This window comes from Numida meleagris, chromosome 9 (genome assembly GCF_002078875.1).
Source record: "Numida meleagris isolate 19003 breed g44 Domestic line chromosome 9, NumMel1.0, whole genome shotgun sequence".
NCBI lineage: Eukaryota > Metazoa > Chordata > Aves > Galliformes > Numididae > Numida > Numida meleagris.
Genome location: NC_034417.1, coordinates 7,964,920 through 7,974,874, shown reverse-complemented (window position 1 = coordinate 7,974,874; position 9,955 = coordinate 7,964,920). Strand labels below are relative to the sequence as shown.

The 9,955-nt window shown below is 36.2% G+C and overlaps 1 long non-coding RNA gene across 1 annotated transcript; it reads left to right on the top strand.

Moving 5' to 3' along the window:
- On the top strand, positions 1,526-9,701 carry LOC110403932. The gene is made up of 3 exons (XR_002441935.1): positions 1,526-1,598; positions 9,050-9,149; positions 9,393-9,701. It is a non-coding gene; the product is annotated as an uncharacterized LOC110403932 (long non-coding RNA).

Below are 9,955 nucleotides of genomic sequence, written 5' to 3'. Positions count from 1 at the left end.
TTATGATTTGAAAGTAATGCTTTCAAATCACACTTGGAAAAGTTCACATAGCTCTGGTGCTAATACACTGGGGCAATTTGCAGAAAATTTTGTATTCCTTCACGCCATACTGACAAAGACTGAAGTTCACAGGCTCTAGGCCAAAAGAAGCCATGAGGGAAAAGTAGTTTTTCACAAAAATCAAGATAAAAGAATGACTTAGTCATACATTGCTGGAAAGAGTCCTTAGGAATAAAAATAAGAGAGAAGAAGGTACAAAGGAGACTTACTTTTTCAGGGGCATCACTAAAAAAAGCTATCTTTAAGAAACAGAGATATCTCCATTTCATGCCCTTAATTAGCCAGGCTCCATTTGTTCTGTATGAAGCAGACTTCTATATCTGCTTCATACAGAATAATCAGCATCAATAATCAGAATACTGATTTCTATAGGAAACCCTCAACAAAGTCTGGAGCAAATTGAGCATCGTGCTAACAGTAGCTGGTTAGAAGATCATTCCCAGTTACGCGAGTAGTGAAAGCACATTTTAGACACTGGAAAAATTCTGTTTAGTAATTTGTTACTGTAATAGAATTATTTCTATTAATATATCAGGAAGAGAGACCAGAAATTTTTCAATTAGAATTAGAGGTGTAGAGGTGATGGTAGCAACATTGTCACATGAAATATAATGTTAGACAGCCAAACTCTATGCTAGGTATACTATGGACCTACAAAGGCAGAGAATAAATACATGTTCAGCCTAGCTCCTAAAAGATCCAAAGCCAGTATTTTAGAAGGAATTCAGGAGAAAAAGCAGAAGTCAGTTAAAAATAATTTGGGAATTGTCACTAAAATCAGATATAGAACTCTGAAATACCACTGAAGATGCTTGAAAAATTAGCAGGACATTCACCATCTGAGAATGTGAAGGGGCAGAGCATCTTAGCAAGAAAAATTAAAATTCCACAGGACTTCCATACAATTAGCAAAGCATTAACGGAAGCAGGTCTTGCAAAAGAAATTTTCAGAAAACACTATGAAAAATACCTATGTATAAGAACCAATTGCGCCTCACCAGAAAATAAATGAAACTTATTTTACAACAGAAAAGATCTGACTCAAATTCTAAGTATTCCCCAGCTAAAAGCAGATTGCTATGTTATAATAGCTCAATAAGCACATGAGATGTCCTGCAATGCTGTAGTCCTGTTTCTTCATTTGCAACAGCAGCTTTCATACCTTTCAAGTAAGAGTTTGATCAACATGGATAAAATCGTGGTTAATGTCCAACTAGGCCTTCTACCCACTAGACTGTTTTCATACATGCTGTACATCTATAGTTCTCAGGGACCACAGAGGAAGCAGTGAGCACTAGATAATGTCCATGTAGATATCTAATCATGGATTTAGACATCTAGTGGTAGAAAAATCCAATTTGAAAATGAAATTTCTCTGCAATTTGACTTCCAGGAGGAATTCTGCTAGTAGTCCCGCTCCTTACCCTCCCACTTCTACACCTTTGATCTTAATTGTGTGATGACAGCACAATCTGTTGTGCAGCTACTTGGCAACGACACCTGGAACATGGGCTCTGACTGAACCACCACAGAAATTTGTAAGTGTCTCCTCACTCATTTAAGTAGACTTCAGAGTGTGGTTGTATTCTGTAGTACAGCATGAGAACACTGAGAGTGGGTGGCACTTAAGGATGTTATTGCACTGCTAATTAACATTTCTGAGCATTTCAGCAATATTTCTACAGAAAGCTTATAATAAAATTGAAGCTGAGAATTTAAGCCATCAGTGGGAAATGTTGAGCAATCTTGTGTAATTGGCAAGCATTCTAGCCAATTTAATTTCCTCCTTGTGCACGTGTGCACCGACCTGTTTTATGTGCACACGCTTTCCGTAACACTCGGTGGAATTAGCCTTTCTTTTCCACAGCCTCACGATACATATGTGCTGAATCAGGCCAACACATTGCTTTGTACATAAGTGCAAGCAATAAAATCAATTGTCTGGAGCATTATCTGATGTAGTCAACCAGAGGAAAGCACTTTACATTCTGTTTATGCCTATTCCTGGTCACTGTTTTAAAATAAAGCATTTTGAAATTGTGTTACCTTTTCACGGCAATTCTATTGTACTTCTAGATTCCAGACCAGGAAGGGAATGCAGAACAGACTTTACAGTTTTAACTGTCATATAATTGAATTTCAGGGAAAGAGGGAAAGACAACAGACCAATACTTCAATAACAGCAAAGAGAAACTTCTTGACAACTGGATTACGCTCCTTATGTTCTTCTCACCTTCCTATAACTCTTAGTTGTTCCCCAGATCCTGACTGCTGAAATCAACTCTTTTGATCTGATTGTGACTGTAGATAAGTATCAAAGTAGTAGAGTTACTAACTACAATAAGAGGATACACAGCTTTTGTGCTAATAAGCTCTTCCTTTTAAATGCTAAGAGCAATTAGTCCTATTGTGTCAACTATTGATTATGCAGACTGATAGACAAAAAAAGCAGCACCTCATTCTTCATTGTCCTGTATTTCTAAAGAGCAAAATTGGCTTAGAGCAATTCTCAGGCAGAGCGATACTCCATCTTCAGAAATCAAGAGCAGCTTAGCCATATTACACAGCTACAATGATGGGTTCGACTATGAGCAAAAAGCAGTTTCTGATGTGCTTCTTTCTCAGCACTGTTTCAAGAAAATACCCACTTTTGGTATTGGCTTTCTAGACGAATGACGAAGAAGATTTTTTCACAAAGTCTTAACAATGAATAATTTTATTTTTTTTTCTAATTGAAATGATTTATTTGGAAAAGTGATTTTTCTGACAGTTAAAAAATAATTGAGTGTTTAATTTAAAATCTGCATTGCTGCTTCATGCAAGTGAATGTGAAGATATTCTATAAACTATTCCCTGATCTCTACGAATTTACTACAAATACCTTAGACCTTATTATAACAACATCCTTGAAAGACAAGTTTTTTCAATGTCACAAGATGTTACTGTAGCAAAGGAGAACGTAGTAGGTCTTCACGCACAGCATTTGAGAGCCAGGGAACGAATTTTCAAAGAGAATAAGGGAAGGAAGCACCTATATATATTGCAGTTTGAAGATTTTCTTGATACAGCATATTAAATCTATAAAAGGATTCTATTTTCTGACATAGACACATGAACATACTGGTCTGTATCTCCTCCATGCTTTGGAAAGAGTACATAACTTGCCAATACACTCCTATAAATTCCTTGCCCTCCCCCCCATTACAGAGTAGTAACATAAGATAGAGCAAATCTGATGAGTGCATTAAGGTTCTGTGAATGCATTAAAAAAAATGCACAAATTGATCATAATTCATTTTTCAGGTTATCATTGTTTGATACTTCTGCTGCTGTACCTATTTAAGACTGCAGTTCTAAATACAATTTTGTGCCTCTAAAATCCCCATCTGAGTGCTTTAACCAGCATCTGGGCCCATATCACAAATATTCATGCAAAAAGGGATTAGGAACAGAACTAAATTGCTATTTAGCTAAGGCATAAGTGTCTTCAAGGTTTGGGTATTTGACACATATGAAAGCATTGCAGTGCCTTCTGGTAAGTGCCCATTAGCACATTCGTTTATGAATTTTGAATGTGCAGTATTGGGTTATTCATATCTGGGATTTAGGAACTAAATAATATATTCATAGAAATCTACCTTATTTGATTAATGCTTTGTTTTGCTAGGATTTCTTCAGCTTGAAAATATCTTTCCTGCTTGTTTTGCTTTCCATGAGCACTGCTGATCCCATTACTGAAATCTCTACTCAACCATTAGTTTTTTTTTTTTTTGTAAGTGCATGCATTGCTTTTGAAAGCTGTTGAACTTTCAGATTTATGACACTGAAAATCTACGCCATTGATCCACCACACAAATACATTATAGAGAACACTTGCAGTATACAGTAGCTCTTTACTGAAGAGCTCTTTCAACATGCTTCACTCCTGACCTGGGGCCCATCTCTAGAAGGGAGAAAAGTTAAGTTGTCTTTACTCATTGAGTTTCTCAATCAGGACCAGAAAATGTACAATCGCTGTATATGCTGCCACGGTGATGCTGACATTTCTAAAATGGTAGCAAACTTCTCTCTGCGTCAACATTCACGTCTCAATTCAATGATCTGTAGAAGAGAACCTTTGCACCTCTTCTGGATTTTACTGTTTTACAGTCTACATAAAACAACTAGCAGCATTATTTAAATGACTAGAATACCATGAGTCTATTGCTCAAGACTTCTGAATTTCTGTGTAAGAATCTATAAAATACTTATTTACAGGGTATTTTAAAGAAGCGTTTGTGTTCACACCACCTAGGGAGTCCTGCAGATTAAAAAAATTCAATGGCATTCAATATCCCAATCTTTTATCTATCCTGAGAAGCAGCAGCCTTTTGGATAATTTCCATATACACATTAGCTTTCTAAGCAGAATTGCATGCATGTAATTCCACATTGGACAGTGATAGCTTTCAAATCCCAAAAAGTTGGAACTGCAGGAATACCTGGTTTGGGAGATATATCAGACCAAATTTCACAAGAGTCTAATCTTTTTTAATTTCATTGCTGATGAGTTCTGACTTCCTTAAGTGAGAACTTGATTTCTCAGCAATTAAGCAATACTTCATATATTAATGTTTGTGGATTTCTTTTTTATAGCTCAAAGAATTAGGTTTCTAAACATAAGATATTAGTGCACAGTATCTTGAATTGTTGGTCTAGACACTAGTGTCATATGAGGTGCAGATACAAACAAATGTACTTAAACATGCTACAGATTTATTTGTTTAAACAGATAACTAGTATGTTCACTCTTAAAATGATAGAGAACTGTTTAACAAATGAGAGTATGCTTACTTTCTACATTTTAAGTCACTTCAAAAAACATTCCCAGACAGGCAGACCTTTGGCCCTTAAAATAAAAGAGTGATAGCAAGAGTCACTGAACACTGGATAAAAAGGATGCAACCTCAGATCTTTCAGTTCAGAAAAAAATGAGATAGTCCAAAGAAAATTTCAGATTATTCCACTGTTTTTTCTTTTACCTATTAATCTGCATTAGATGCTGTTTGTCTTGCAAGCATAAGTCAAAGAAATACAAGCATTCTTGCTCAACAATGATTTTATGCCTCCCATGAAACTCTGTTTTATTTAGCTCATTGTTCCATGTTAGAGGTCTCCTCAGTGACGCATTCAAACATCAAACTAGAGAGTCTAGGGTTCAGTATAAGGCCATATTAGCTCCTCACTAGCCACAGAGCACATTGTTCCAGTCCATCTACGTCCTTAGTCCTTAACACAAGCTTCTCATAGCGCCTAAAAAACCAACTGAATTGTCTAACTCAAGGTCAGTCCAGGTTCAGATGCTTATATCTTCACTAACATTACAGGCATTCATTTTCCCCAGAAAATGCAGAAATTCCCCCAGAAAATAGCAATAACTTGCTGGATTTAAAAGAAAATGTTGAAAAAAGTTGATTATATGGAGAACGTAACCTCCCGTATACCCCTTGTGGCATAGCACAACATTCTTAGTTTGATACTGGAGTCGAAAAAAAAAAACTAGTCTCAAATTCAGCAGAGATTAACTTGGTGAAAAATTTAACTACAGAAACACCACCAGCACAGATTTGTTAGAATGTGAGCTGCATTTCCTACTGCCACTGTACTCAGGCCATTATCAACAAGCTCAATTAGTTCCTAGTGTTCAGTGTAGCCAGGGCACAAAGATAGTAAGCTTTCAAAACAGTGGACCTAAAACGAAATGAGGCCTTCTGTGAAGTCCTTCTGTAGAAGATGTGGTAAAGTAAGGAGCTTGAGCAGGCTTTTAAAGAATGCTCTGAGGGAGTGTTTTTTTTTTAAAAAAAAAAAAAGAGAAAAGGAAAGCTTCAGATTTCAGATAATTGATTTTTTTAATCAAAAGAATCCAGATTACATATCAAATATTTAAGATACTATTTAACAACAACAATAAAAATATTTTCAAAGAATTCTTGTATTATTTTCACATCTTAATTGCTAGAATGTGGTCAGAAAGAGGAACAATATTACACTGAAATTAAATTTGTTACTTGAAAGAGATATGTGCATAAACATTTGAAAAGAAATAGGCACCTGTTACTTAATATGGGATAGAAAAACACTAACTACTTCCTGTAAGCTCAGCAATTACAATGAATAACCACTGTTGTGGGAAATGGATAAATATATAGACAGGATTAGATCATTCTTAGATTAGGAATTTTTCATGTGATTTTTTTTTTTTTTTAAATACCTGGAACTAGCTTCTTTTTTTCATTTAATGCAGGCATTCTCTTAGTTTATACAATTGGCTGAAGAGAAATTGTAGCTTCTACATAATGTAATTTAGGATAAATTAGAAACTTTGAAATATGCTTCACTGTTGTGCAAATCATCTTAATCAAGGCTTACCACTAATATATTGTCAATAATAATGTCTGAAATGTTTTCCTGGAATGAAAGAAAAAAAACTTTCATTCTGATAGTGGATCATGTCACAAAAAGATTTAATTGCACAATCATTTCTGACCAATTACAGCTGTTGTTTCTTCTGGAGAAAATCATCTACGTTAATCAGCTTTTTACAGGCCCTGCATCCCAATCTCACTAAGGATTATGATCCTGCTGCTGTGAGAAGGCTGCCAGATGAGTTATGGAGCCCACAGGAAAGGCATTAGGACCTCATCCCTTCCCTGGCAGGGCATCTGGAGCCACTTGCCCTCTGAGAGTACACTCACATGCTTTCAGAAAAACTTGAAGTTTTTGAACGGGTACAGTTCATAAAAGCAAGTGTCTTCTCAAGGGCAGAAGAGGCACTGAGTAGCTAACTAGCAAAGCTCAACCTTCAGAGCAACTTTTTCCTCAAGAATTAATTAAGTTAAAACATTGTTCTCACAGCCAAAACTTGATACGGTGATGCAGAAAGATTAATACTGCTACGTATCATAGAGATTAAGAATTTCTAATTAAAGTTTTCTAGTAAGATAAATGAATTGTCCTCGTATTGAAGATTAATGCTTTTGATAGTCTTGATGGCTCAATTTCCATTGTAAATCATAACAGAAGGATGCTTAAAGAACTGATTCAAACTTATTAATTGCAATAAAAATATCGCATAATCAGCAACAACAATAAAAACCTCTTTTTAATTCTCAAGCACAAATAATTCTGAAATTACAAAATTTTACTTTGTGTTTATTTTTATACACTGCATGATTGGGGTAACTAATGCATAGTTGCCTCAAGGCTGCATTTTGCATCTCCACCTCACGCATTAGATGAGTGCTCAGTGACCGGTGTGGTACTACGGAAATGCTGTATTTACAAGAATAAGCTTCATCCTCTCCCTTTGGCAGTTCCATAGCTGGACGTTAACCTGTTTTTACCCAGTGAGGCTCCAGAAGGGTGTATGCCAACTGGAAAGTCATCTTCCAGTGAATAGTGACACAGATGCTCACCAAGGCTAAGCCTTGAGGATTTCTCTTTGCTCTCATTCCGGGCTTTATTCCTTGCCCCTACTTATTTACAGACTTTTCTGCCACTTAGCCAGGAAATGCCTTATTCCACACACAGGGCTCTTCATTTGAATATACACAGCGTAATTTATTTCAACATGAATTCAGATATCCTTAGGGTTACCTACTGCTCTGCCAGAAGTCCTTTGTTAGAAAGCTCAACATAAACACAAACTAAAGCACTTTCTACAAGAATGACCTTGAATACTAAGGAAATGTTGACTGAAAAATATCACATCCCCTTTAGAGATTCCTGATCATTATTCTTCAAGAAATTAATGACCTAAGTGGAAGATCTGAGCAAGATAAAATTCAAACTAAAGGAGGTTTAAAATAGTACATGGTCCATCCTGTTTTCCTGCCTTTGGACAGACTTAACAGATTAAGTGATAAGAGGTAGAGGCACCATCTACCTCAGCAGACTTCCAGCTCAGAGTCATTAAGGAACCTCCAAGAATTCAGAACTTCTCAAGAAAACAAATGGAAGTTTTGTCATCCTGAATCAGGTGGTGTAGAACACTGCCTTTCTTTTGCTAGAGCCACTGGTTAACAGGATTTAGAAACTGAGATTTATCAGCGAAAATTCTGACATCCCCTCATTGCTCTTGTAGTGAGTCTGCTCATGGAAAGGTTACATGGGCAACACCAGAAACACTATAAAGACAGTTCATATTTCACTATGCAAACACAGCCTAGAGATAATGATGATGATTATTATTTTTTCAACAAAACAACCTGCTTTTTGTTTATTCAGGTTCATATTAGTGCTCATTTTAACTAGGGTTTTATTCCAGTATGCTACATGTTTGTAATCTTTTGGATTATTAGGTATTAGAGAAAAAATTAACAGCGTATGTTAATGAACAGCACAGGAGACATAGCAATATTCATTTCCTCCTTCAGAATTTGGAGAAATGGTAGCAGCTTGTGTGTATCAAGACAAATTATGACTCTATGATTCATGAGGAACATGAATTTGATTGCACTTACAAGAACTAGCCCAATATTTCATTTCTAGGAAGACTTACAACTATTTATGTTCAAACGTTTCTCCAGTTAAATCAACACAAACCATGTCATGTACCCATTTGAAGAACTAGTTGCTTGGTTTTAAAATTAAGGAGTAATATCTAAGATAGGAAGTATTCTTTGAGTCAGGTTTCTGATCTCTTGTTAAGAGACCTAGGGGCCCAAGATAAGGGAAACCAATGAAAGTCTTCAAAGCTGAACTCAGTAACAGGCACTGATATTCATTTGTACTGTTTGAGTGCTTGTGTTCACAGCCATTTCCACATCAGCTATTATAGGCTTGAATTTGAAGGCTGTCTGTATTTAATTGCAGAAAGAACAATAACCTGTAGCCTGATCCAATACAGGTGACATTTGCCCTGTTCACTAGGGAGCATTCTATTCATAGCATTTGAAGGAACAACTGCCTACTGTACTAATTTAATGGTTTCTTTGGAATAAATCAACAGATGCAGTTATGCACAGAAAAGAAAAAAATAAAAATGGTGTTAACACTGAGTGCAAGGAATAACATAACCATCTGCATCGCTGTGAAGTCAACGTGAACAGGTAAAGATCCCCAAAAACTGTGCTGTTATCTCTGCAAAAGGCTAAAGGTCTCAAGCACCTGATCACAAAAATTACTTTAACATTTCAATTCTCATCTGGAAAGGGGCTCCAAATAGGCAAAAGTGAATGCTTTTCTATGTTTTCTCTTAAATACAGATGGGATTAAGCAAAGGCCACTTTGGTAATGAAGCATAACCCAATTATTATTATTCTTTTAATTTTGATACGTGTCTTCACATACAGGTATCCCCAGGCACTTCATGAGGGTACTGGAACATCTGGTTATGTAATTTATCTTTAAGTGCATTAAGAACAGCTGACAGACTCCAGAGTACAGCCTTCACTTTCGGAATTCAGGAATACTTTCTCTAGTGTTTAGAACTTGTACCAGATCCATCGCAGCTCTTGTAGAATCAGATTCCTCGGTCGCCAAGTTGACTGGAAGGGAGCATTTGTTCAGCAGGACCTCTGTACACTGGCAATACTGTTGCAAGCATTACCCCAAGACTCCAGCTGGCAGAAATTTCTCAATAAAAGAATAATTTCACCATCCTATTGTTTATTTCTAGATTAAAATTTTCCTGTTTTAGGTGTGATCATGCCACAGTTACAGGGCACATCTGAAAGCACATTAAAAGTCAATGGAATAACTCCAACCAAATTCACTTGGCTTTGAAATCAATTTCCTCAGATTGATTTCAAATGGAGCTGAAAAAGGACTTATGAAGTTGGAACTCTGAGGAAAAAATATTGTATTTCCCCTTATTATGACAAAAAGCTAAAACAGAAACACATTATTTTTGCAG